The sequence below is a fragment of the Lepus europaeus genome, chromosome 15 (assembly GCF_033115175.1).
Source record: "Lepus europaeus isolate LE1 chromosome 15, mLepTim1.pri, whole genome shotgun sequence".
Taxonomy (NCBI): Eukaryota; Metazoa; Chordata; class Mammalia; order Lagomorpha; family Leporidae; genus Lepus; species Lepus europaeus.
Window position 1 is genome coordinate 27444379 of NC_084841.1, and position 27691 is coordinate 27472069.

Sequence of the window (27691 nt, forward strand, 5' to 3'; positions counted from 1 at the left end):
CAAATAAATAAAATTTATGAAAGGAAAAAAATTGGTGAATATAGTGTTGGTAATATTTTTAACCCAACATACCCAAAATATTAGCATAATTAGTATAATTATGACTTCATATACTAAGTCTTTGAAATCTGGCATGTTTTCTATTTATAGCACATCTGTTCAGACTAAAACTTTTTAAATTATTTCTTTTTATTTGAAAGACAAAATATGCCCACAGAGGCAGAGACAGAGATCTTCCATCTATGGCTTCATTCCTCAAATGCATGCAATAGCCAGGGCTGGGCCAGGATGACATTGAGGACCTGGAACTCAATCCAGGTCGCCCACATGGGTGGCAAAGTCTCAAGTACTTGGTCCTTTACCTGCTGCATCCCTGGCTGTGCACTAACAGGAAGCTGGAATTGGAGACAGAGCTGGGACATGAAGCCAGGCACTGCAACCTGGAATGCAGGCATCCCAACTGGCTTGTGTGGCCAGCGGCTACAACCGGCAGCCCAGCCCTCAGAGCTTACATTCTTTATGTGTGATGATGGCTTAGAGTCATAAGGCCTTCTTAGGTCTTATAGTGCAAGGTTGAGATGTGTGGCATCTGCCACTCCATAAACAGGGCACTGAAGCAGAGTTTTGGAATATATTCATTGCCAGACATCTGAGCCTCTTCTGAGCAGGTGTCCAAGCTTACTGAGAGGAAAGCATAGTAACACACCCTTGGAGAAATGTTTGCTGGCCTCCCAGCAGGTGGAAAATCATGGGACAATTGTGTTTCAGGCTGCCTGTATTGAAAGAGACTTGATAAATTATAAAAAGCAATGTTAGAGTTATTTTTAAAATTTCTCCCATATTATAGTTTCCTCCTATTGGAAACATCCCCAGAAAAATACTAAAAGTGTTTTTCTATGAATAGTTGGACTTTTTGGTAGGTTATCTCCCATCAAGCTTCTGATGGTGTTGTTGTGTTTTTGTTCCATTCCCTGGTCTGGGTCCAATATCTCCACATTCCTCTAAGTCATGCTGCTTTGAGCTAGACCCAGGAGTGCAATCAGATCCTGACCAAACACCAAATGAAGTGTGTGTGTGTGTGTGTGGGGGGGGGGTTCTGGTGTGATTCTATCTCTACTTCCGCCTTCAGGGGTGTTTTCTGTTACCTGGTTTAAGATGCCCCCAATCTGGGAAGAACTAAAGTTGACTTGAGCTTGGGCAAGGAATAAGGGATGTGAAGTTGTTTAATTTCAGGAACGAAAATATGGGTCGGTGAGTTCCATTAATGGCATCCTACTTGGTGCTGAAGGGCAATACTCTTTACAGTTTATAACCGTGTTGAGGTGGCAAGACTCTGATGGTGAGAGAGCGATTAGAGAGCAAGGCTTTGCCATCAAATGACAGAATTTCGCCTATGAAGGATCCACAAACTTCGAGAGTAGGTTTAGGACATTAGAACCATAAAAGCGAGCCAGCTTCACCACACACTTGGTGAGGCTTGAATGGAGAGGAAGTTAAAGGACAACCAAGTCCCCGCGCTCTTAGTCCTCACTGAACCGCGCATTCCACCACGTTACCTTGATGTGGATAAAGGAGCGTACCATGCTATTCCTCCAGAAAGGTTGCAGTACTTTATGCAGGTTAAATAGTCATTTTGGTTTTGCTGCCTTCTCTCAAACCCTTACTCCTGGGCTAGTCTCCATCAAAGGGGCATATTCAGTGTCTTCTGAACCCAGCGAGCATTTCTAAAAGGCCTGGTCATAAACACCCAGCCGTTCAATCCCAACTCTGACCACTAATCAATCTCCTTGGAGGAGGCAGGACTTTGGCTGTTGGCTGAAACAGGAAGAGACTTTATAAAGTTGGTTTTCAGTTTCAAAAGGAGGGGTCTGGAAAGGATCATGGCATAACCAGTGAAAAATACAGTCCTTGTCTCTATAGCAACCTTTCACTCAGAGTTAGACTTGCTGATATGAGAGGGTGGGATTATAATCTAACGGGAATAGCATGCAAGCCACCTATGGGAGCCAAAGAGCTAATATAGGCAGGCCAACTTTTTGGAGGTGACCGAGACAGAGGAAAAGAAGAGGGGGAGGGCTTCTGTGAACCAAAGGTTGATGGGCCTGCCAAGATAGCCATCATTTAATGTCTAATATTTTACCTCCCTCAACTGGTCAACTGTTCCTACGGAATATGCACTCGTTAAATTCACCAGGCAGCATGGTATACCCTGGACCAAGCTCCAAATCCCATCTTCTCCAGCTTGAACAAGATTGAGTTGCTCAAAACAGGGCAGAAAACTCACAAGTTTTCCCTTAAATGCCCATGGTTCATTAGTATGAACCATGATGAAACCACCGTACTGTGGAAAGTGCCCAAAATATTTGCCAGCGCACATTTCTTTTCCAGCGTGATTTCATTTGAGAGAGGAACAAAGGACAGGAAGAGGAATATGTGTTTGTGTTACACTGACTCTGCCTCACTTCCCTAAGGAATCTTGGCCAGATGACGTCAGGAAGTGAAGACCATACAGCTACATATACAGTTTTTTTCTCTTTGGCAAGTTCACCTGCTCCAACTAAGCCAGGCAGTTCCCTTGGGAGGAAGGGAGGGCTTGAGGGGAAGGAACAGATAGTGTGATGTGTAGATGTTAAGATAGAGCCAAGGCATCCTATACCCAACCGTGCTGGGCTCAATTTCACTTTTGTTGCAATTAATTTTTTTTCTTTCTTTTAAACATTCACTGGCTTACAGTAAATCCCAGAAAAGGACACATACTTCTTTTTTTTCTACAAAGCTTTCTTCCTTGCGCCAAGGATGCAGAGCTAACCCGGAGAAGGGAGGAGGGGCTGTGGTGCACAAAACTCTGTAAGTTGCAGCTGGTTAGCATGACCATAACGCATGGAAAGGCTGGCTCCAATTAGACGAGTAGGTGGAGAGCTTTGAAATCCTTGGAATTAATGGAGGAGTCCAGGGTGGTTCAATGGTCGATGAGAGTGGGCTGGGGAATGGAGAGCCAGTTGCAGAGGACCTGGGGCCGTGGCTCCCTGCTATACCCCTTGCCTCCTTAGCACTGCTTGGAGGGCGCGCCCCTTTGTGGCTTAGGCTTGCAGGAGAGGCTGTGGATTCTAACTCCCGAGGAGAACCACCTGGAGGCGGAGAGTTTTATCTTGCCACTTGATGAGTGTTAGGGTTCAGAGAAGGGGAGAGCGATCTAGCTAATCACTCTCTGTTCAGTCCCTTTGGAAAATGTAACCCATTGATTCTGCTTGGAAGGGGCTTGGGTCAGTGACTTTTACGCACGCCCCACGACCCCAAAAGGACTTTGGAAGTCGCTCAGGAGGGAATACGATCTGAGGTCGCATCTATCCGTTTTAAACCCAGGGGTCTCGCCACAGGAGGTTTCCACTAACTTGAAGTTCACTCGACAAAGTGGATCTGCGGGGAAGGGTCCCACGGTCCGCAGAAAGGAAAAGCAAGCCACGGACGCCACGGTGGCGCCAGGCGCGCGGGCCCAGCCGGGCCGGGCCGGGCCGGGCCGGGCGGGCCGGCAGCACCTCCCGCAGGTCCTGGCCGGAGCGCGGGCCCGGGTCACCTGACTCGCGGAATTTGGGGCCGCGCGGGTGGAAGGGGAGGGGAATGGTTAGCACCTCCCTTCCCGCGCCCGCGGGATCCAGGTCGGCGGGGGCCGGCGCCTTGCGGCCACGTGGTCCTGCTGCCGCTGCCCCCGCCCCGCCGGCCCAGCCCGGGAGCCGCGGCGCCCGCTGACCCCCGCAGCGGGGGAGGAGGAGGAGGGACCGAGTCGCAGGAAGCCGAGCAGGAAGCGAGCCCGGCGGCCGCGTTTTCCTGGGGAAGAGGCGGGCGGGGCGGCGCAGCCAGCGGAGCCCGGGCAGCCGCCGCGGCCGCCTGGATGGGGTGAGTGCGCTGCGCGGAGACTTGGGAGGCTCCCGGCGCGGATCCCGCGCTCCGGTCCCCGCCTTTGTGTCTGGGGCGCAGGCGGGAGAGGCGGCGAGGGCGCTGGGGACTGCGCGGGGACTGCGCGGCTCAGCAGGGAGGGAGCGAGGGCTCCGCCGCCACCCCGTGGTCCGAGAGGCAGGGAGGATGGCGAGGACCCGGAGAGAGGGGGAGACCCAGCCAAGTTCGGAGCCCCGGGTCCCCGCGACCCGCCGGCCGGCTGCGCAGGGCGCTGGGCAGGGGTCGCAGCCGAGAGTGTGCGGGTGAGAATGAATGGCCAGACCCCGGGAGGGCATTCCGTGCCGCTGGCCAGCCGCGCCCGTCCCACCTGCCTCCTCCGGCCCCGCCGCCCCTGTCCTTGCTTCTGGGCTCGACCCGCCTCCCGGCTGAACTTGGAGGAGCTGCGGAGGGCGGCGCGCGCCGGGGCCCCCGAGTGGCTCCGGACACCCAGGGTCCGCTATTGTTCCTTTCCTGACTCCAGGGAGCCCTCCGGCTGGCCCGAGGACGCGGGAGAGACCACCCGGGGCCTGCCAGTGCCCCCGTCTCCCGCCCTTCTGGTCTTTCCCCACCGCAGTGCCGAGGCAGGGAGCACGGATGCTGGAGTTGGGGCAGACTCGGGGCCCGGGGACTTAGGAGAGAGCAGGCGGTGGGGCTGCGAGAGGGGCGCCCGCCGTCCGCCGCGATCCCGGCCCTGGAGGGTGGGGGTCCTCCGCACGCGCCTTCGCTCGGCTGCGGGCTTGGGCAGTGTGTGAACGCGATTTAGTTTCTGTAGTTTGCAGGCTTCCTTCGCTCACCCCTTTGGCTTCGCATCCCCTTTTGTGCAGGGAGCCTCAGAGCCCCGAGAGGCACCAGATGGGGGGATTAGGGCAGACGGAGACAGCGCCCTGTGGGGGAGTCAGCAGCGACCCCTCGCCGCCCACTCCCTCCCACCTCCACCCGTGTCCCGGACAGGGGCTGTGTGTCCAGGGAGCTCGGCTTAGCGCAGCTTGACTTCCCTCGCGATTGATTGGGGCGAATCTGCTGGCCGGGGACCCTCGGCGTCTTTTGCGTGCGGCTCCCTGGTGTCTTGGATGGGACTCCGTTTTCTTTGTGGCACGGGGGAAGGAAGCACTGCCAGTCTCCGGGGCAAGTGCGGTCAGGGCTGCAGGAGCCCGGCTGAGAGAGAGAAAGAGAAAAGTTGGTTTTGTCCGTGAGTAGGACCAAGCGGAAGCTCTTTGAGCCAGGACAGTGTTGCCAAGGTTGGCCATCCCAGGGATGCTCAGTACCCAGCACTCCACTGGGAATTTTATCTCTGATGGGCATTATCTGATGTTTTGTTTGGAGCGACGCTTGAAAAGTGTGCCCCCTTCCCCCCCCCCCCCATACACACACACACCCGCGCTGGGCTTGTAAAACAGTCGATATCATGAAAGGAGACCTGTCCCGTTCTCATGGTTGTAAGCGATGCTTGAATAACATGGACTGGGACAGACGCCCCACGCTGGGCTGTCACTGCTTATCTCTCGCTGAAGTCTTCATGAACGAATTTAGGGCATCATTTATACTCCTAAGGTTTGTTGGGTGATTTTTTTTTCAACCATGTTGAAAAATCTTACTCCTGCTTGTGATTTAATGAGAAGAGTGGGTGTTGAGGACCCTCCTCCCCTGCCACTGGGGGCGTGATCTAGCATCCTCACCACTGTGTGCTCGACAATGAACTTCCTTTTCCAGACTGCTGCTTCTGAAAGCATGTTCCAGGCAGGGACACCTGTCACTCAGGCTCTGGAGGAGACAAGACTGAGATCTGGAAGTTAAGGACTGACTGGGCCCTTCTTCCTTCTTTCTTGCTTCCTAAAATAAAGTATGGCATGTTTCTAAAAACAACAGTAAAAAAAATACAGTAAGGAACCTATTGTTTTACTATGTGGGTTTAAAAGTTTCTAATATTTTATAACCATATCCCTATATAAATAACTGTAAACATAACTGTAACTGAAGTATTTTTTCCGTTCCTCCTTTGCCTGCATTCTTGGGTGTGAAGTCAGTACATATAGTTGCCAAGCATGTATTCCTGTGTATCCCCAAAGATAGGATGGGAGTTGGCTTGCTCAACATTTTATATCAATGGCATCCTTTTTTTTTTTTTTAAGATTTATTTATTTTATTTGAAAGGCAGAGTTACAGAGAGGCAGAGAGAGACAGAGAGAGAGAGAGAATGAGAGAGATATCTTTTATCCGCTGGTTTACTCCCCAGATGGCTGCAATGGCCAGAGTAGGAGCCAGCCAGGAGCTTCCTCCAGGTCTCCCATGTGGGTGCAGTGGCCCAAGCACTTGGGCCATCTTGTACTGCTTTCCCAGGCCATAACAGAGAGCTGGATCAGAAGTGGAGCAGCCGGGATTCGAATCCGCGCCCATATGGGATGCCAGCACTGCAGGCGGCGGCTTTACCTGCTTCGCCACAGCGCTGGCCCCAGTGGCAACATTCTTTACACACACAGCTTGCCTGTTTAAACCTACATTTTTGAGGTACATGTAGTTCTTTATTCACTTTCATTGCCACAGAGAACTTCAGCGTGTGAATAAATTACGGGATACTCATTCCTTTGCAAAGAGAAAATTAGAGTTCTCAGTTGTTAACTGTGACAGGCACTTTTTCTGCTGCGGGACAATCTGTTTCTGCTTTTTCTCTCTCACAAAGACTGGTACAATAGAGACCCTTTTGCACAAGTTTCTCAGTTACACGTCTGTATAACCGGTTGCTAAGTAGTGAGGTCTGTGTAATGCTGCTTTTATTATTTTGTTCATTCCCCAGAACATGTGCAGGCTGTCTGTGTGGTGTTTCGTGACTGGCTATTGACGAAAAAAGCAAAATCGATCAATCAGTTTTAAACTCTAAAGAAACTCTAAGAAGATTATATTAGTTGGCTATGTAATTTGTTGCTTGCTTGCTTTTTTCTTTTTCTTTTTCAAAGAAACAGTCTTCTTACTGTAAAGTTGAAGCCTAACAGAAAACTGTGTTGTTGAGCTTGGGTAGCTGGACTGAAGTCTTTTCCTACTAGTCACTGCCGTGTGACCTTGGATTACTCACTCCACCTCCTCTTCCTCATTTCTTCCTTGGTGAGATTAAGGTCTCTGAGTAAGCATTTACAGAAGCGTGTTCCTGCTCCTGGAGTTTGTGAAAATGGATCTGTGTCAGTGATAATTTCGCTCCTGGTGGTCACCACTTAAACTGGGACTTGAAGGCATTGTAATAAACACATTGGCTTCCTCCTCATTCCTGGTTCAGATTTCTGCCTCCGAGCCCTTGCACCTGCTGTTCCCATCGCCTGGAGAGCTCTTCCCCTACCTGGATATATCCTGAACTCCCGGGTGTTGACTCAGATGCCACCCTTATTCTCATGTGCCCTGCGGCCTCTTCCCTACCACCTTGCACTAATGGCACCCGTGCTTCCTGGCCTGCTGTGTGCTTTAGTTGGTATTAGTATTGTCTTTCTGTGCTAGAATATCAGCTACATGAATCTAAGGCTTTACCCTCTTGTGCACTGCTGTATCGCTAGTTTTTGGAACCATGTTGACCAGAGTAGTCCCTGAAATGTTTGATGAATGCGTAAGTAGAGTGGTGTTGGTGCTGATTTTCTATCTGGAATTCCCTTTTAGCACATAGTGGGTATCCTAAATGGTGCTGGTTGTTCCCCGACTGTAATTGAGTTCTCCAGATGACATGTTTACAGGTTGCATCAGGATAGAAATACATACGTCTTACAGAGAAACCGTTCTATTTAAATATGTGTGATTTTTTTTCCTACAAAGCACTTGTGTCTGCAGACTTTTTTTTCACACAACATGTTGCCTAACGCTGGATTCAGAGGAGCTCGGAGCTAAGACGATGCTCATAACCACACCTGCTGTTCTGGTCTTGATAACCTAGTTTCCCGGGTTACGTGTGGGAGGATGCATAACTAGGGGGCTTCTACCCTCCACTCCATAGGGCCTCTCTACACACAGCCCAGCAGCCTCTGCCAGCCACGCCGACCACGCTCTGAACTTCTTCACACAGAAAAGTGAATTTTTCTCAGTTGTTGCAGAGGGTATGCTTGTCCTTGCCTTGACTTTGTATATTTGTTGGTGAGTTTTTTTTTTTTTTTCTGGGTGGGGGGAGGATGGGGTAGTTTTCATGATGAAGGGGAAATGATGACCCTAATCTGAAGATTCTAGGTAGTACGGTGCCTAGAATGCTCTAAAAACTGTCACATAAAGTCCTTAGTTCATGGTGCAGAAAACATTCATTATAGTACAGTCCATTATTTTGCTAGAAGCCAAATGAATTTTCTCTGCCTTGCATGATGAGTATAGAAGTTGACAAAGCCAAACTAAATATATCAAAGGCCTTTTGGGTATATTATAAGTAGATGTTACAGAGAGGAGTCTAACTCTTTCTTTTTTTGTAGCAGTTAACTGTATAAGAATATGATACAGTATACTTAAATCAGTAGAGTATTTAAACATAACCATTTTATTTTCTCTAATAAGATATTGGAAGAGATCATTATATTATGGATTGAGGTATGGCCAGTCAACTTTCAAGCTGGGACTCTAAGCATAAAATGATATGATTATTATCAAAATGATGCATGATTTGAAGACAGTTCTCCATGGTTTACAGCTGCCCATCAGCCACTACAGATGGTTCATCAAATGCCAATCTCCCAGCTCCAGCCATCTACAATGAACAAAAAACTAGTGGGTTTTTTTTCCCCCAAGATTTATTTATTTGAAAGTTAGAGTTAGAGAGAGGGAGAGATCCTCCATCCACTGGTTCATTCCCCAAATGACTGCAGCGATCCGGGCTAGGCCATGCTAAAGCCTGGAACTCCATTTGGTTCTACCACGTGGATGGCAGAGGCCCAGGTACTTGGGCCATCTTCTGTTGCCCTCCTAGGTGCATGAGCAGGGAACTGGATCAGAAGTAGAACAGCCAAGACAGCAACTGGCTCCCATGTGGGATGCCAGGCTGTAGGCAGTAGCTTACACCACTGTGCCACAATGCCAGCCCTGATCAGTGTTCTTTAACTTCAGCCTGGGTGATGGATATCACTAGTTTTAGTCAGTATTTAAAAAAGTAACTTCACTGGCTTACCCATGTGTTTTGAAACAGAACATTTTATTGAAAGAAGTACACCTCATTCTTCAAGGTCTTCTGTGTGTCTGGAAGAGTGATACTTAATAGGTGCCTGATGGTCATTGAGCTGCGCATCCTTCCAAAGGTTTTAGTCCCTCAAGCTGACCATCAGATGCACAGCCCTCCTAGTCTAGAGAAGTTGGTAATGACAAGGTATAGGAATGCACGCGCTCATCAGCAGAAGACAAACTGAAGTTCAGAAGATGGGGAAAAAAAATCACCTTTCTTCCCTGTCCCCTTGTTGGTGGAAGTTGGTGCAGTCTGGTGCCCAGGTGGGGCTCCGTGTTGAATCTGACCGTGTCTAACCCTGGCTGTGATCTGGTCCAGTCTTTGTGGCGTCTACTGAAATTACAGTGTCTTGTCATGTCACATGACCACTGGTCACCCCGAGGCGAGGAGAAACCTCTGGGAGTTCTGCATTAGTTCATCCCTGCCTCGAGATAAACAGAATCCAGCTCTGAGAGGTTGGTTATAGTTCAACAAGACTGCTGTGGAGTGGAAGAGATACACTGACTCATTCCTTAGTTTTTTCTTAAACTGACATCAAGTGAACTTCAGAATTTATCAAGTAACCCAACGTAAGCAACTCACTGCCTACTCTGTCAATTTTCCTCACAATCATCTACTGTTATATTTGTTACTTTTGGCAGTTTGACTTATTTTTTTTAATGTCTTCCATCTGTTGGTTCACTCCCCAAATGGCTGCAATGGCTGGAGCTGAGCCGATCTGAAGCCAGGAGCCAGAAGCTTCTTCTGGGTCTCCCATGTGGGTACAGGGGCCCAAGGACTTGGGCCATCTTCTGTTGCTTTCCCAGGCACATTAGCAGGGAGCTGGGTCAGAAATGAAGCAACCAGAGCTTGAACCGGTTTGCATATGGGATGCTGGCCCTGTGGCCTGGCCTTTAACTCACTACGCCATGGTGCTGGTGATTTAGTCTTTGATCCCTGTTAGATACAAGCAAATTAAGTCTTCTATATGATTTTTTTCTTTTTCTTTTCTTTTTCTTTTTTTTTTTTTAAAGATTTACAGAAAGGCAGAGAGAGAGAGAGAGAGAGAGAGAGAGAGGTCTTCCATCCGCTGGTTCACTCCCCAGATGGCCACAACAGCCAGAGCTGCGCTGATCCAAAGCCAGGAGCCAGGAGCTTCTTCTGGGTCTCCCACGCCGGTGCAAGGGCCCAAGGACTTGGGCCGTCTTCTACTGCTTTCCCAGGCCACAGCAGAGAGCTGGATCGAAGTGGAGCAACTGGGACTTGAACTGGCGCCTATATGGGTTGCCAGCAGTGCAGATAGCAGCTTTACCCACTATACACAGTGCTGGCCCCATGATTTTTTTTCCTTATGATTTCTAGATGAATTCCGTTTGCTTGCCCTAGAATGTTTTTCTTTTTAGAGAGCTAAATAGCATGAACACCAGAAGCAGCATAGACCGCTTTTCACTTTCATTACACTTGTCCAGTTGCTTTTGCTGGCTGGTAGCAACTGAGTTGCTGGTGGTAGCACCTCAGCCAGAAAGACGACTCTGGCAGAATTAGCTGGTGGATAATAAAAAGCCTGAGAAGTTCCCTTTTGCATGAGAGTGGCACAGAGTTAAGTGGCTTTCCTCCTAGAAGAATCCATTTTGCAGGCCGAGGAAGACCATCGAGCAATGATTCTTAAATATTGAGTCATACTTTTACAAATGTGAAAGTTGTGGACTGTTTTTCTTCAGAAGTTTACTTATATACAGTGATGCAAAGTTTGCTTGTACACAATGAGACTCTGTTTTTGGATTCATAATTTCAGTTTCAAGAACTTCCCGCTCTCAGGTCATCCATGAACCTCTCTGGAGAAGTCAGGTTAGGAAGCTAAGAGCTGTTGAATATGCCTAGAAAACCTTGTTACAATTACTCTGTTTACCTTTAACATATCTCAATGGTGAAGAGTAAAATTACAAAGAATCTATGAGTATTTTGTGCCAAGTGCTACTACCCCCCTTTCCAGGGTAGTCATATATGAGTGAAAAAAGATAATTGTGGGTTTTAAATTTGCATTTATTTCAAACAGAAAGAGAGAGGGAGAGGGAGAGGGGGAGAGAGAGAGAGAGAGAGAGAGAGAGAGAGAGATGATCTTGTTGGTCTGCTCTCCAAATGCCCACTGGGGCTGAGCCAGGCTGAAGCCAGGAGCTTCAATTTGGGTCTCCTGGTGGGTGGCAGGGACCTAACTACTTGAGCCATTTATTTCCAACGGTGTGCACTAACAGAAAGCTAGACTGAGAAGCAGAGCCAGGACTCAAACCCAGGCACTCCCATGTAGGATGTGAGCTGTCACGGGTGACATCCTAACTGTGTCCCAAATGCTCGCCCCCCGTTTGTGGGGTCTGTACATTTATTTGGAACACTAGCCACTGGCTTCTCTGCTGACTAATCCACATACGATTGATGCTGTTTGATTTCTGTTGGATGCAGAAGACGCTGTGTAGATGCAGTAAGAAGTAGCTCTGTAGTGTGACTATTTTAGAGATCTGAAGAGTCTAAGGATGGACCTCCAGTTTCTCACCCTCAGGATCACATGTTGCTGGATCCAGAGTGGGACAGGCACTGCTCTCCTGTTCTCCAGGGGGCAGCCATGTCCTGGCTTTGCTGTCGTGGGAGAGAAGTGAGCTCACAGTGCTCAGCCCAGCTTGGGAACTATCCCCAGATCACTCTCTGTGTTGCCCTCCTTGTCTTTGTCTTCCAGTCTGATGGAGCTATCCAGCTGGAGACCGGAGGAAGGCAGGGCCACATCTCCTTGTTGGGGAGCTGACCCGCAGCTAGAATCCTATTCTTCAAGAGGAAAACATCCTGCTGTGGTTAGCAGCGGGCACCTGGGGAGAGGATGGGCATTGTCAGTCACACTCAGAACTGCTGGGGGTGTCCACCTTGGGTGACGTCCTCAAGCCACGGTAGTTATGGACAGAAAGGGATGCACCGTGCTCGGATCAGAAGGCCCAAGAAGCTCCGTCCACAAGTCACTTTCACTGCCCTGAGCACTTTTTCTGCCCTGGGCCCTTGGCCCAGTGGCCTCACTCACTGTCCGATTTCCCGTGAGCAGATCCCCGGCTGAGCGGCCAGCCCTGTGCTTTCACCAGGTTAAGACTTGTTTGGAATGTGCTGTAGCACCAGCTGGATTATTAGCAGTTGGGAGGGGCTGGTGGTGGAGGACTCATTTTACAAACGAGGTCGAGGCCCAGAGAAGTGAAAATGACCTCTTGGAAAATGACAGGCACAGCTAGACATGACCTTAGTTCTGGCTACTCAGGGTGTTGGACTTCTAAATGTTGTGCATCTTTGTTTCTGACTTAGACCATGACCTTGGGAGTCCGACTCATAGCTAATTCTGTCACAAAAGAAGAAGGGTTGTAGACATGGACAGTTCATGCTGAAGAACAGGGTGGAAACTGGGATCACAGGTGAGGCAGATGGCACTGAGCAGCGGCCTCAAAGTCAGAAACGATGCACAGTCCAGGCCCTTCCTCTGCTGAGTGAGCACGCATGCACAAGTCTATTTGTCAAGCTTTGTCAGTGAGTTACTGGAGTCTGTGCTAAGTCTAATGTGACAAGATTGCTCAAGTAATTTGAACATCTCCTCCCTTGCAAGTTGACACTTGGGTGATTGAGCACTTTGCAAAAAAATGAAGGGAGGACTAGCTTGTGTTGCCGTGAGAAGCAGCCGGCTGCACGGTGGCCTCTTGCGGCCACCCACAGAATGTAGAAACTTGGGAGTCAAAAGGCTCACGGCCAATGGCTTGTATTTTCTTTCTTTCTTAGGAAAGGAAGCCACAAGCAACATATTAGCCTCTGGGAGCAGGCGTTTAGCTTCACTGTTAAGATGCCTGTGTCCCATGTTAGAGTGCCTGGTTTGATTCCCAGCTGTGACTCCTCACTCTTCTTCCTGCTAAGGCAGGCAGGTCCTGGGAGGCATCGGTGATGAGCCAAGTAGTTGGGCTCCTGCCACCCACATGGTAGACCCAGATTGTGTTTCTGGCTCCTGTTTCGGGCATTCAGGATGTGAATCAATGGATGGGACATCTGTCTTGTCTGTTGCCCAAATAAATACAATTCATAGAGGCCAGCCCCAGGCAGAGTTCAGTGTCCACGTCAGGAGGTGGGAACGCCGTGCAAGGTGCCGGTTCTTCCCATTCTGTCTCCGAGCACTTCGTATTTCAGGTCCCGTGCATGTTCATCATAGGTGGAAGTTGATTCAAATGCTCTCAAAACCTTCTTGGGTCTTTAAAGAAAACAGAACCCTCAGATTTTCTTTGGGACTGATAACTGTTTTCTTTTGAGAAAAATATTTCATGTTTCTGTCCTATGAGCTTTTTCAAAATTGGAGAACTTTAAAATGGAGGCTTAGAGATGCTAATCGATATCAGTGCATCTATGGAGGTTTCCCTGGGGTTTTTGGTTTTGTTATATTACGGAAAAGGCCTTTCTACAACCAATCTTCTGTGTGCATCCTAGGTGATTAGACTCCTTCTGTGCTTTACAGCTGTATACGATGCTGTATGTGCTGTTTGTTTACTTTTCTGTTGCTCTTTTAAGAGTCTCGGAAAGCCAGCAAGAGACAGAAATAGAGTGCGGTGATTTCCCCAAGTCACACCTATTCCCAGGCCTGTCTCTGGCCGGTCTGTGTTTGGCTGTGTTACTGTTTGTATGGTATTCAGCAACAGGCTTGCTTTCTTCCTCTCCTTTGAAACAACCCCTGATTATTGTAAGTGCATAGCCCTTGGAACAAAGGGCATTTGATGCTCACTGCATTGGAAGTAGGTGTTTGTATCCACTGTGGCAAAAGGAACAGAAGGAGCCACTCACCCTATCCTGGTGCCATCTGCTTGGGGCTGAGATGGCGGCACGCCGGGCTGTGGGCGCTTTTGTGTGTGGCTTCCAGAACAAATACAGCCCCACACCCCAGCCTGCTCTTGTCTTATTGGGTGATGTTTTCAAGATTCCACTTTTATTCCAATATGGTGCATTTCAGTCCTGAAGAATTGTAGTATTTCATTTACAGTTTTTTCAAGTTTTTTTTTTTTTTAATTTGAAAGGCAGAGAGATAGAGAAGGAAGATCTTCTATCTCCTGGTTCATTCTTCAAATTTCTGTAATAGTTAGGACTGGACCAGGTGGGAGCTGCAGCCGTGGACTCCACATGGGTAGCAAGGACCCAAAACTTAAGCCATCATCTGCTGCCTCTCAGAGTCTGTATTTGCAGGAACTGGACCAGAAGTGGGGAAGCTGGAACTTGAACCATGCACTCTCTGATATGGGGATGCACACATTCCAAGCAGCAACCTAACTGCTGTGCCACACACTCTCCCTGCAGTATTTAATTTAAAATTAAAAAAAAAAATTGGAGAGTCAGAGAGAAAATACCACCTGCTACATACCTGCCGTGACTGGAGCAGGGATGGGGCTAGAGCTAGGAGCCCGGAGAGCAGTGTAGATCTCCTGCACGGGTGGTAGGAACCCAGTTACTTACTCCATCATCACTGCCGTCCACTGTGCACTGGCAGCAAGCGGGAGACAGGAGCCAGCGCTGGGGACTCCACTGTGGGCTGTAGGCATCCTCACCACCAGGCTAACTGACCAGTCCCATAGATTTCTCCTTGAGTGGGGCAGCGGAATGGGAGTGAGGCCACCAGCCAGAGGGCTGCCTCCTGCTGTTGGGTCTGTTTGGACTTCCCAAGGGAAGCTCTGCATGACCTAGCAGCAGTTCTGAGGACTGTTTTACCTTTCAAGGCTGTTGATCTTAAGTACTGAAAAGCTTGGTCTGTTGGCTTGACTTGTTTTTCCCCCCAGTGTTGTGTCCAGGATTTGGAAACTGAACTTCAGTTTAGCCATTTGTGATCTATACTACTTTGACTAACTAAACTTTCTATGCTATGATCTCCTAATCTAGAAGCTACAAATAATAGTAGTAGCATCTAATTCCAAAGTGGTTGTGAGCATTAAATGAGGTAATCCTCATTTAAAAATGAGTAAACTTTTGTGACATAAAATAAAAACTTGCAAGGTAGTCATTTAAGTGAATGATAGCTGTTGTGGCTATTATGATCATTGCTGATGTCATCATGTTCTGTGTCAACCTACCTTTAAAGAACTATAGATATATTGGCTAACATTATGATTTAAATTCTTATTTATTTTCATCTACTTGAAAGGCAGACACACGTACACACACACACACACACATGCATACACATATAGCCCGATATACACAGAACGAGGGGTGAGACTTCTCGAGAGATCGCCTATCTCTTGGTTCATTCCCCAAATGACTGCAACAGCCAGGACCCTGGAACTGCATCCATGTCACTGGAAGCAAAGTAGCCCACATGCGCCGGCATTCCGATATAGGATGTGGGCATTCCAAGTGGTGGCTTGACGTGCTGTGTCACAGTGCCTGCTTCATGGCCAAAACTATTACTCCTGTCATTATAATCTATAGCAAAAAAAGAAATTGGTCCATATGTTATTGTGACACATCTATTGTGCATCTTCTCTGGAGTTCCCATTTCTCTGTATTATGCTTTCCTGTTAGTCCTATTTTTAGATCATCATTATAACGTGGACAGTGCAAAGACAGTTCCTTTACTAGTGACCATTCTTTCTCCAGATAGTATTAACCCGTTCCTCGGTGTCAGTAGAGAATTTATCTTCCTTCAACCATAATTCACAAAGATAGCAGTAAAATCTTGGGTGTGTTGAAGATGATGGTACTTAGCATGAAGCAGTGGTGAAGTTCAGTTCTCTATCGAATTCATTGGAAAATTGTCCAACTGTTGATACAGAAAAAATATAGACATGTTTTCTGATAGTCTACAACAGGATAATAATTGAGTTAGAATAGACTGGGTGTTCATCAGTTGTGTTTGTTTGTTTCTTTAATTTGGAGGGAAAGAAGGAGCAAGAAGAGAGAGAACAGCAAATTCCCATTCGCTGGCTTACTCCCCAAACGGCCACAATGGCCAGGCTGGGCCAGGGCTGAAGCCGAGAGCTGGGAACTCAGTCCTGGTCTCCCACATCAGCGACAAGAGCCCAGCCACTTGAGCCATCACCTGTTGCTCCCAGGATCTGAATTAGCAGGAAGCTGGAGTTAGGAGCGCTGTAGGGTGGGACATGGGCCAAATGCCTATTCCTGTTCTACAATCTTAAATTGTTGATGAATTATTCCTTCTCCATGTGGCACAGTGAATCTTTTAAATGACATTTTTTAAGAAAACATTTATTTGAATGATAGAGTTACAGAGAGAGGGAGAAATGTCTTCCATCAGCTGGTTCACTCCCAGCTGCAATGGCTGGAGCTGGGCCAGTCTGAAACCAGGAGCTCCACAGCGCCAGCCCCTAATTATAATCATTGCTTTATCACTAACTTTCAGTATTTATTAAATCTGAATTTTGATCTTAAGACAGTTAAGTCAATGTCAAAACTGGTGGCATATACATTTTCTGTCTGCCTTGCTAGTAAGATGTGATTATCAAGTCTTTGAAGGGAAAATCTAAATAATAGAGATGCAAGGCAGGGGCCGTTGCTGTGGTGTAGTGGGTAAAGCCGCCACCTGCAGTGCCAACATCCCATATGGGTGCCTGTTCGTGTCCCGGCTGCTCCACTTCTGATCCAGCTCTCTGCTGTGGCCTGGGAAAGCAGCAGAAGATGGCCCAAGTCCTTGGGCCCTTGCACCGGCGTGGGAGACCCAGAAGAAGCTCCTGGCTCCTGGCTTTGGATCAGCGCAGCTCTAGCTGTTGTGGCCATCTGGGGAGTGAACCAGTGGATGGAAGACCTCTCTCTCTCTCTCTCTCTCTCTCTCTCTCTCTGCCTCTTCTTCTCTCTCTGTATAACGCTGACTTTCAAGTAAATAAATAAATCTCAAAAAAAAAGAAAAGAACTACAAAGCAGCCACAAATACAGGCCAGATAGGTAATTCTCAATTTTTATAATAGTAATACTAATAATTTTAAAAGAAATGGGTGAAATTAATTTAAACAATACATTTAATTTTACTTGATATATCTAAAATATTTCTAATATGTAATGGCTATAAAATTTACCAATGATACATTAGTCTTTGAATTCACTATGTATTTTTAAAAATTTTTTTAAATTTATTTGAAAGAGTTACAGAGAGAGGGAGCAGCAACAGAGAATCTTCCATCTGCTGGTTCACTCCCCAAGTGGCTGCAACAGCTGTGGTGGGGCAAGGCCGAAACCAGGAGTCTCTTGTGTAGGTGCAGGGACCAAAGCACTTGGGCCATTTTTTGCTGGTTTCCCTATAGCAGGGAGCTGGATGGGAAGTGGAGCAGCCAGGACTCAGACTGGCGCCCACATGGGTTGCTGGGCATTGCAGGCAGCGGCTGTCCCTCGTATGGCACAATGCTGGCCCCCATATGTGTTTCCCATTTACAATGCTCATCAGTGTGTCCTAGTTGCATTTCACATGCTCAGTAGCCACACGTGGCTAATGGCCGCACTAGTGGAAAGCTCCAGTCTAAGTCCTGTGTTTTCTCATTTGTCCTACAAACCCCATGCCACCTCACACGTAGAATGCTCTCAACAAACATTTAATTAAGCTTGTGAGATTCTGCTTTAAACATTTCTGTAGGGAAGTGTAATGTCCTGTGACAAACTAATGATACCCGGTAAAGTGGACATTTGACTTTTTGCTTTACAAACCTGTATCTTGGCTTTGGTGCAAGTGTGTTAATCGATGTGGACTTTTTTCTCACAGTAAGGCGGGTTTCAGAGACGAGTTGTGTATGATGCTGTGCACCTGGCTCACGCTCAGTGTTCAATGCATGTGATGTAAGCAAGACACGATAGGTTTCTCATCTTTACTCTTGAGGAGCCGTGGTATTTTTACTCTGCAAATCCTCTTGGTATGGGGGGCAAGGTGTGTGGAGCACGAGGGGAGCATATTCCCTCTTGATTACTGTTGATGGAAGCGTACCCCTCCTCCGTGGTAATGCTGTTTGCCTGTTATGCCCAGCCACAGAAAGTGACTGAAATCAAAAGGTAGAAGGTCCAGGGTTTGTCTCAGTTATGGGAGTTTGTTTTTCACTGGGCAAGTAGCCTAGATCCCCCCCACCCCATGGCAGACATGGAACAGCCTCAGCTTCTAATGGAAAAAGACCTGAAAGACTTTTCCATCTGCACTGCCAGGGTGGTAGTGTGGCTGGCAGGGCCTCTGGGGAGTGGTGCTGTGATGTTGGAGCCACTGTGTAAAGCTTGCCTTCCAGGCCTCTTAGTTCGAATAAATTAGGGTGAGTGATGCACATTTGCATATTAATAATCTTCACTATTCATGGATTAGCCACTCAGAGGATTTATCATTGGTCCCTGAGGCTTCCTGGCCCTGCTGAGCCCCAACACTCTACCCCTCCCCCTCCTCAGGGCAGCCTCACCATTATCTGTTCCTCTCCTTGTTTCCTGCCTTTGTCACTCTGAGGAGCTAAGTCTGGACAGCAGAGGAGATGGGGTCCATCCCATGGGCAGTCTGGGATCCCCGCCCATCTCCGGGACCCAAGCACTGATTTCTCTTAGACCAGACCGTCACAGTGGCTTTGCATTTCAGGAAGGTTTTATTGTTTTAAATGTTTCTTATCGGTTGTTTGATTTATTATCTATGAGAGTGAGTGAGTGAGTTCCCATTTGCTGATTCAATCCCCAAATGTCCTCAGTGACCAGAGCTGGGCCATATCCAAGCCAAGAACTTACTCAGTCCAGGTCTCCTGTGTGGGTGGCAGGAACCTGTCTGGTTGAGCCATCACCTACTGCCTTCCCAGTGCCCACATTAGCAGGAAACTGGAGTCGGGATGTGGAGCTGAGCATTGGATAGATGCACTCTGATATGGGACATGGACACCCTAACCTGGAACTAGGCCAAGTGCTAACCCTTTTTCTTTCTTTCTTTTTTTTTTTTAAATATTTATTTATTTGAGAGGCAGAGTTACAGAGAGGCAGAGGTGGGACGGGGAAGGGGCTCTTCCATCTGGAAGTTCACTCCCCAAGTGGCCGCAGTGGCTGGAGCTGGGCTGATCTGAAGCCAGAAGCCAGGAGCTTCTTCCAGGTCTCCCAGACAGGTGCGGGGGCCCAAGGATTTGGGCCATCTTCCACTGCTTTCCCAGGCCACAGCAGAGAGCTGGATTGGAGGTGGAGCAGCTGGGATCTGAACCTGAGCCCATATGGGATGCTGGCGCTGCAGGCAGCTGCTTTACCCGTTGCTTCACAGCACCGGCCCCTTCATGAGGATTTTAAGACCGCCTAGTGCCACTTATTTCCAGTTGATTGTGGTGGTTTCACTGAAGGAGAGCCAAAGAACAGTACTGAATTTCAGAACAGAAATAGCCTACAAGACTGGAACTTGGATTACTACACCTCTGGCAGGGGCTGTGAATGAATGGAGTACTTCGAAGGTGGGTTGAGGGGATGGGGTAGAACAGATCAGGGGGCAGGTAATAGCCATACACCTGAGTGATAAACATGCCCCACACCCCTGCAGCGTGTGGGTTCCCAGGGGTCATAGGTCACCCAGATTGTATTTATTATTTTTATATCAGGGTCTTCAAACCATCCATGGAAAATGAATATTATCATAAAACAGTGCATGGATTTTAAAAAAAAATTTTTTTGCACCAAATCCTACTCATCTTTTAATTCCATTTCCACAAACTTTTTATGAAGTACCCTGGTTTGCCCAGGGACGGCGTATTTCCCTTCTGTAGGTTTAGAAGGTAAATTTAGCTACCGGCTTCAGAAATGGGCTGAACAGACAGGAATTCAAGCTGCCACTGTGCTGTTGGGATTTTCACACCTCTTCTGCGGCAACAGAGATGACAGCCCAACTGAGTAGCTGAGAAGGCACCAAAGTATTTGTCAGTACAAGTGACGGAAACCCAACGTGATCTTGCTTAGACCAGAAGGGAAGTCTCCTGGCTATTTGACTTTACATTCTGTACTAGAATGGTGTGGCTGAAGCAGGACCTCAGAGATCCCTGGCATCAGAGCTCTCCCCTACCCTGCCCCCATCCCACCTCCTTTTATTAAAGACCCCTTGTTTGACTCTCTCAATCTTTTTATTCATTCATTCTTTATTTTTTAAAAAGATTTATTTATTTATTTATTTGAAAGGTAAAGTTAGAGATGGAGAGACTGGCAGAGAGAGATTCTTTGTGCTGGTTCTTTCCCCAAATGACTACAACAGCTCCCTCCCCCCCCCCCCCCCCCATTGCTTTCCAAAGTGCACTAGCAGGGAGCTGGGTCAGAAGTAGAGCCAGCCAGGACATGAACCGGCACCCAAATGGGATGCTGGTGTCATAGTGGCAGCTTAACCCACGCCTACACAATGCGGGGCCCTCAAGCCCCTTTCCGCATACCGTTGGAACTGGGTCTCCAGTACCTGCCACACCTACATTTTTCAGCTTCTTCAAAGAGGTAAAGATCTCCTTTCCCTGCTTCCCTCCTCCAACTCCAAAAATCCCTTCAGGCTTCTTTGATAGCCCTGATGAGGGCACATCCCATCTCCAGGGGAGCAGCCGCGACCACAAGGAGCTGGGTGGGAATGGCACAGAGGGAGGGTAGGGAGAGCGGCTGGGCCTGCTGAGCAGGTGCAATGTAGATGCACTCCAGCAGTGCTGCTGCAGGGATGGTGGAGGCTGCCTTCCCCTGAGCAAGCACCCTCTCAGTTGGACTGGCAGCGATGAGCACGCTTACCTGAACATGCAGCGCTCCTGTGAAGGCCCCGCAGCATAGCTGGGGCAGCGGAAGTCATTTCTGAACCCTTCATCCACTCCCTGACGCCCGTTCCTAGGGCACCTGAGTCCACAGAAGCCCTTTATCTACCTCATTTACATGTCCCCTGTTCTGAAAAGTGTTTAAGACCCTGGATGACTGGGTAAGGAGATTTCACACCCAGACAGTGGCAATGACATGGTTGTCCCCTTTTTGAAACTAAGAGAACCAGTGAAATTCACAGTAAGCCAGCTTTGGACAATTAAATATTTCTGGAGTAAAACAAACAGGAACTGAATATGACCGTGGATGGAGCCTATCTTCTCTAAAGATGTTTTCCATAACTCAGCGCTGCGTGTGGAATGCCTTTTCACTTTTAGCATTTGATCATTTCAAAAACAACTCTGAGATGGCGTTTGCATCCTGGTATAGTGTAAATTCACCAATTTTAGTATACAATCCAGTGATATTTAGGAAATTGACAGAGTTGTGCATTCTCATTTAGTGTATTCCCTGTGTCCAAAAGGATCACTCATGCCCACTTGCTGTCACGCTCTGTTACTGTTCCCAGCCCCAGACAGCCGTGGATCCCCTCTGTGTCTCTGTGTGACATAGACATGGAATCCTAGTGTGGTCCTTTGGTCTGTCACCGAGGGTGATGTTTCTGGGCTTTACCCATGCATTTTCCTTTCCGTTGCTGGATGGTAAAAATGCCTCCGATTATCTCATTGACAGATCTTTCAGTTGTTTTACTGTTTTGCGATTGTGAATATTTAAACATTCATATTCAAGTCTTTGTATGGAAGTATGTTTTCATTTCTCTTTTCCTGGTTCATAGGAGGGGGATTGCTGGGTTATATGGTTAATTATATTTAACTTTTTAATAAAATGCCATGCTCTTTTGAGAATGGCTATATCATTTTTACCTGTAATGTTTGATGATACATATTTTATTAAATACATTTTTTAAGACTTAGTTATTTAATCGAAAGAGTTACAAAGAGGCAGAGGCAGAGAGAGAGAGAGTGACAGAGACAGATTTTCCATCTGCTGGTTCACTCCCCAAATGGCTGCAATGACCAGAGCTGGGCCCATTTGAAGCCAGGAGCCAGGAGCTTCTTCCAGGTCTCCCATGTGGGTTCAGGGGCCCAAGGACTTGGGCTATCCTCTACTGCTTTCCCAGGCCATAGCAGAGAGCTGGATCGGAAGTGGAGCAGCTGGGTCTTGATCCAGCACCCATATGGGATGCCGACACTGCAGGTGCTGGCTTTACCCACTATACCACAGCGCTGGTCCTGGTGATATATATATTTTTAAAGTTTATTTCAAAGCAGAGAAATCTCCCATCTGCTGGTTTACTTCCCAAACACTCACAACAGTTGCTCTGAGTCTGGCAGAAGCTAGGAGCTGGGAACTCAATCCAGGTCTCTTACATGGTGGCAGGGAACTGATTACCTGGGCTGTCAGTGCTGCTTTCCAGAGCATACATTAGCAGAAAGGGGAGCTGGGACACAGCCCCAGGTGCTCTGATGTGACAAGTGGGAGTCGTAAGTGGCATCATGACTTCTGTGCCATGTGCCCACCCCTGCAGCTATAGATTGTTGAGTGCCTAGAGATGTCAAGGTGGGTAAAACTCCAGGAACAGTGGTTAGAGCGAGGCACTCAGGAGCTTACCCATTCCTAGGCACATAAGCTTTGCCATTGAGACTGGGTGCTTGGGAGGTGCAGGGCAGTTTCTCTCTCTCCCTTTCTTTCTCCCCTCTCTCAAGATTGATTGATTGATTTGAAAGTCTGAGTTACTTCCATCTGCTGGTTCACTCCCCTAGACAGCTGCAACAGCCAGGGCTGGGCCAGGCTGAAGACAGGAGCTTCATCTGGATCTCCCATGGGGGTGGCAGGGGCCCAAGCACTCGGGCCATCTTCAGCTGCTTTCCCAGGCCATCAGCAGGGAGCAAGATCAGAAGGACATCTGGAACAGGAACTGGCACCGACATGGGATGCTGGCATTGCAGGCAGTGGTATTAGCGGTTACACCACAACACTGGCCCCAATTTTTCTTGTAAGAGGTGAACACAGTAGTGCACTTAGAAGGTGATATTGAAATGAATCTCACAGCATACCAAACAGAACAGCAGGGATATTTTAGAGATCATCTTAAAAGTAACCTCAGCGTAAAGAATAACAATCTTGTGGAGTTTCTTATTCAGAATGATTTTTGTATTCCAGAGGTAGCTTGCTTTGATTAAGCCTGTGCTTTGGGTGGAGTTAGGGCAGGAGGCGAGCCTGGGACTTGCCTTTGGTGGGCTCACTGGAGCGCCTGAGTAGCTTTGACAGATCAGGTAGTAGTGTGGTCAGACCCTCGGCCCAACCGCAGCAGTGCTGCTGCCCCTGGCTGCGTCGTGGGCCAAGATCAGTCCTGGTTCGTGGCAGGTTTAACCCTCAAGGAGAAATAATATATTTGGTTCTGAAGAGTTGGATTGGGGCAAGTTGTGACTATCAGGAAGTTAATGTTCTCAAGAGAATTTTACCACGTGATCAGTCTGATGCAATATCCGACTGACCTTTATGGTTTAAAAAGAATGTGGTTAGTTGATTTTCTTTGAGAAAAAAAAAAAGTGAGCTATTAGAGTTTAAGAAAGGGTTCATTGCTAAATTGAAACTATTGCTATGCGCTTCCACCCCCGCCCTGCCGTTTCTCTGTCATCAGGACAGTCTTCTAACAGACCTGTACCTGAGTTCATCACAGAAGAGGTAACCTGTGTGAGCACACCCAGCCCGTGAGGCGTGCCCAGAAAGGCTGCTGGCTTGCTTAGTCCTTCCTCAGCTCTCATTCACATGAGTCTGGTCAGATGAAGTCCTGAAGAAGCATTGTTTTGTTTCCCACTGCCAAGACGTAATTGAGTTAGTACGTCCTTTGGTTCTCAATGAAGTCGGTGACTTTTCTGATTCTTCTTAGATTTTAAAAAGGTCTGCCGTCAGTTTCGACTGCTAAATAACCCACAGTTCAGAACTTGGAATTCCAGTTTCAGATGATGACCAAAGTTGAAGTTTGTGTAAAGGTCAACAGCGCCTCAGTCTCCCCTTCCCTGCTTGACCCTTCTGCCTGCTTCCTCCGTCCTCCCCCTGGGCATCCCTCCACGGGAGACCTGGGGGCAAGAGAGCAGAGGTTGAGAGTACTAGGGACAAGCAAGTTCTCACTTGACTGGTCCCATAGCCAAGGCTGTGCTGTGTTTCCGAGCCCGATTGGTCTTCTGGCCTGATTCTTTCTCTTGGATGCCTTCTGGGAGTATTATTGGCTGAACTGTGTCCCCTCAAAATTCATCTGTTCATGCCCTAGCCTCTGATGCCTCAGGATGTGACTGGGTTTGCAGCTAGGGCCTTTAAAGAGGCAGTTAAGCTCAAACAAGGTCATACGGGTAACCCCTACCCCAGTATGACCGGTGTCCTCCTAAGAAGAGGTGAGGACAGGGACACATACCAACGGGAGACCACGTGGAAACAAAGGGGGCGCTTGGCCCATCTGCAAACTGAGGACAGAGAACTTAGAAAGAAACCAATCTTAAAAAGAAAGAAAGAAAGAAAGCAGTCCTGGTGATAACTTGATCTCGCACTTCAGCCTCCAGAACTGTGAGAAAGAAGTGTCTGTTGCAGAGGCCTCCTTGTCTGTGGTAGCTTGTTGTGGCATCCTCCTGAGTAGCCCTGGGTGGGGGAGGGGGGAGGGGGTACTTTGTAGACCCCTCCCTCGTGCTCCAGTGCTGCACCAACACCAGGGATACACTCACCCTTGTTGTTTCTCCAACAGGGTATAGGTTTCTCTGCTCCCTTCGTGCTTCTAATCTGTCCTACCCTGCAGGATCCAAGACAACTTGCCGCCCTGTGTCATGAGTTGTCTACATCTGGTCCTAGAAAACACACGTCTAGGCACAAATAAACTCCAGCACTTGGGTTCATCTCCACACAGCAGCATAGAGCAGTTTCTCTCTTCCACCTTAGGTTTCCCAAGTGGATCAGACACCTGTCTAATCTGTCCTAATAGTATTATAAGCCTCTCTCATGAGGTTGATTAGATTTGGTGGGATTCATTGCATAATTCTCCCCGAAAAAAAGTTCTCCCCCATTCTGTGTGCACGCTGATCCTTTTAGACCGTGGATGTAACAGGTTGCTTCAAGAATCCTGTTACCAGTTTTCGACTAAATCCTTGGAAACTTGTGTGCTTGGCCACTTGCTTTGGAATGAAGTGACTGTTGCATCTTTGTGCTTCTGATTTTAACACTTAGTGCCCAGCCATTCTTTTATCACTGACTCGTTCCGTAGTAGGGCGCTTTTGCTCAGTGTTGACTAGGAAGACTGAGGTCAGTGGTGGAATCTTGGCCCCATCTAGGATGGACTTTTTCTTTGTTGAGGAGCTTCCTGACCAGAAGGAATGGCGTCTCACATGCAGTAACAACAGGCATGTGGTTTTGCAAGGAATTTGGGGCTTACCCGACAGCTCCCTCCAGAGTCGGGCTGTTAGAATCTGACCTAGGGCCGGCACGGCAGCTCACTTGGCTAATCCTCCACCTGCGGTGCTGGCACCCTGAGTTCTAGTCCCGGTTGGGGCGCCGGATTCTGTCCTGCTTGCTCCTCTTCCAGTCCAGCTCTCTGCTGTGGTCCTGGAAGGCAGTGGAGGATGGCCCAAGTGCTTGGGCCCTGCACCCCATGGGAGACCAGGAGGAAGCACCCGGCTCCTGGCTTTGGATCGGTGCAGTGCCGGCTGTAGTGGCCGTTTGAGGGGGTGAACCAATGGAAGGAAGACCTTTCTCTCTGTCTCGCTCTCTCACTGTCCGACTCTGCCTGTCAAAAAAAAAAAAAAAAATCTGTCTTAAAAACTTGCGTCCAGAGGCCTAGGATGATCTAGAACTCTCTTTGAAGTCTGTCATTCCATTATTCAAAATGATGGGGTCCTTTGGCAAGGCTTCGTGTGTGGTTAGGAAGAGCTGCATAAATAGAGTATGGCAGTGGAAGGGAAACGGGCAGGCAGGAACGAAAAAGGTGGGCCAACCTGTTAGGAAGTTTATAGCCAAATGGACTTTTAAAAAGGAAGTTAGTGCGGGGCTGGCACTGTGGCATAGCAGGTAAAGCTGCCGCCTGCAGCGCCGTTATCCAGTTTGAGACCCAGTTGCTCCACTTCCAACCCAGCTCTCTGCTATGGCCTGGGAAAACAGTAGAAGATGGCCCAAGTCCTTGGGCCCCTATTCCCACGTGGGAGGCCCAGAAGAAACTCCTGGCTTCTGGCTTTGGATCGGCACAGCTCCAGCCATTGCAGCCATTTGGGAAGTGAACCAGCAGATGGAGGATCTCTCTCTCTCTCTCTCTGCTTTGGCCTCTGCCTCTGCCTCCTGTAACTCTACCTTTCAAATAAATAAGTAAATCTTAAAAAAGAAGTTAGTGCTTTCAAATGTGCATGGTGGGGGCCAGCATTGTGCTATAACGGGTTAAGCCACCACCTGAATTGCTGGCATAAGATATGGGCAGCAGTTTGAGTCCCAGCTGTTCCACTTCTAATCCAGGTCCCTGCTAATGTGCCTGGAAAAGCCATGGAAGATGGCCCTTGCACCCACATGGGAGACGAGGATGAAGCTCCTGGCTTTTGGCTTCAGTTTCCCGGCTGTTGCAGCCACTTGGGTAGTGAACCAATGGATGGAATCTCTCTCTCTCTGTAACTCTGCCTTTCAAATAAAATAAGTCTTTAAAAAATAATAAAATATAGATGGTGAAACCTGATGGTTGTGCTGTGTCTACACAATTCCCAATGAAGCTCTCTTAGCCTACCACTTGGGCTGGAGAGAGCCTTGCCACATTTAAGGGTAAGGTCTTAAGGTACCTAAGCCCCTCTCTCTGTCCTGCTGTTCATCCATGACATGTGTGTGGATTATACGCCAATGGCCAGGGCCTGAGTACTAGAAGCAAGTGTATATCCTGCCCTGCTAACCTTCTCTTCCTGAGTAAGTGGTCGATCTGAGATGTAAAATTTCAGATTTAATGAAAATGAGTAACAGGATTCTTGAAATCCTCACTCTTATCTGAGGTCGGATTGGGGTAAGATCTTTTTCTGGACAGAACTATGCAATGATTCCCATCACACCTACTCAGTCTCATGAGAGAAGCTCATAAAACTGCTTGGAGAGATTGGACCTATGTATGACCTTTGCCAGACAGTTGTCTGGCCCTGGCCTGGAAAATAAAAAAAGGAGTGCCCCATCTTGTGGGAGAGGTGGGTGAGATGCCCTCTCCTCCTCAGCTTGCCCAAATTCTGTTTCCTCTAAGGCTAGTTACTACTTTGCTTCTATTACAAAGATTTCTCTTGATTTTTCCAGTCGTAAAGAGCATCCATTCTTGAATTCCTGCAGTGTTCAACACCTTATCATAATTTTTTTTTTCTTAATCATCCTCTACTTTGCACCCTGGTCAGTTTTGAGTCGTCCACAGCACAGTTCCTATAAATGAAATGTCCACATAGGTGATTTGAATTCTGTCTTACAAAGGTTCAGGACAAACCTGTGGTAGATGGAATATATCAGGAAGCGTGAGCGGTATCCACTGGGCTCTGCTTCCCATTTTGTGCCTGTGATTCCAGAAGCAGTGACGCAACCCAAGGCACAGCCACGCAGGAGAGCCGGAGACTTGAAGTGGCTTCTACCTGCCAGGAGGTGCTGTGTTGTTAGGGACGTGGTCCTTCAGGTGGGCCTGGGGAGAGTGTGTGTGTGTTGCTAGATTGAGAGACTTGAATGTTTATACAGCTTTTGGTTGAAATTTCCCCTGTGCTGCACTGACATTCTTGGAGGAAACAACTGAGACCGTGAAGGGAGGCGAGGTGGATG

At 48.1% G+C, this 27691-nt stretch overlaps 1 protein-coding gene across 1 annotated transcript in view; it reads left to right on the plus strand.

Annotated features, from left to right (window-relative positions):
- Window positions 1-3791: 3791 nt before the first annotated feature.
- RAI14 (retinoic acid induced 14) overlaps window positions 3792-27691 on the plus strand; it is a 166389-nt gene continuing 142489 nt past the window's right edge. The window contains 1 exon segment of the mRNA XM_062212436.1: window positions 3792-3894. The gene's annotated coding sequence lies outside the window, so the exon portion shown is untranslated.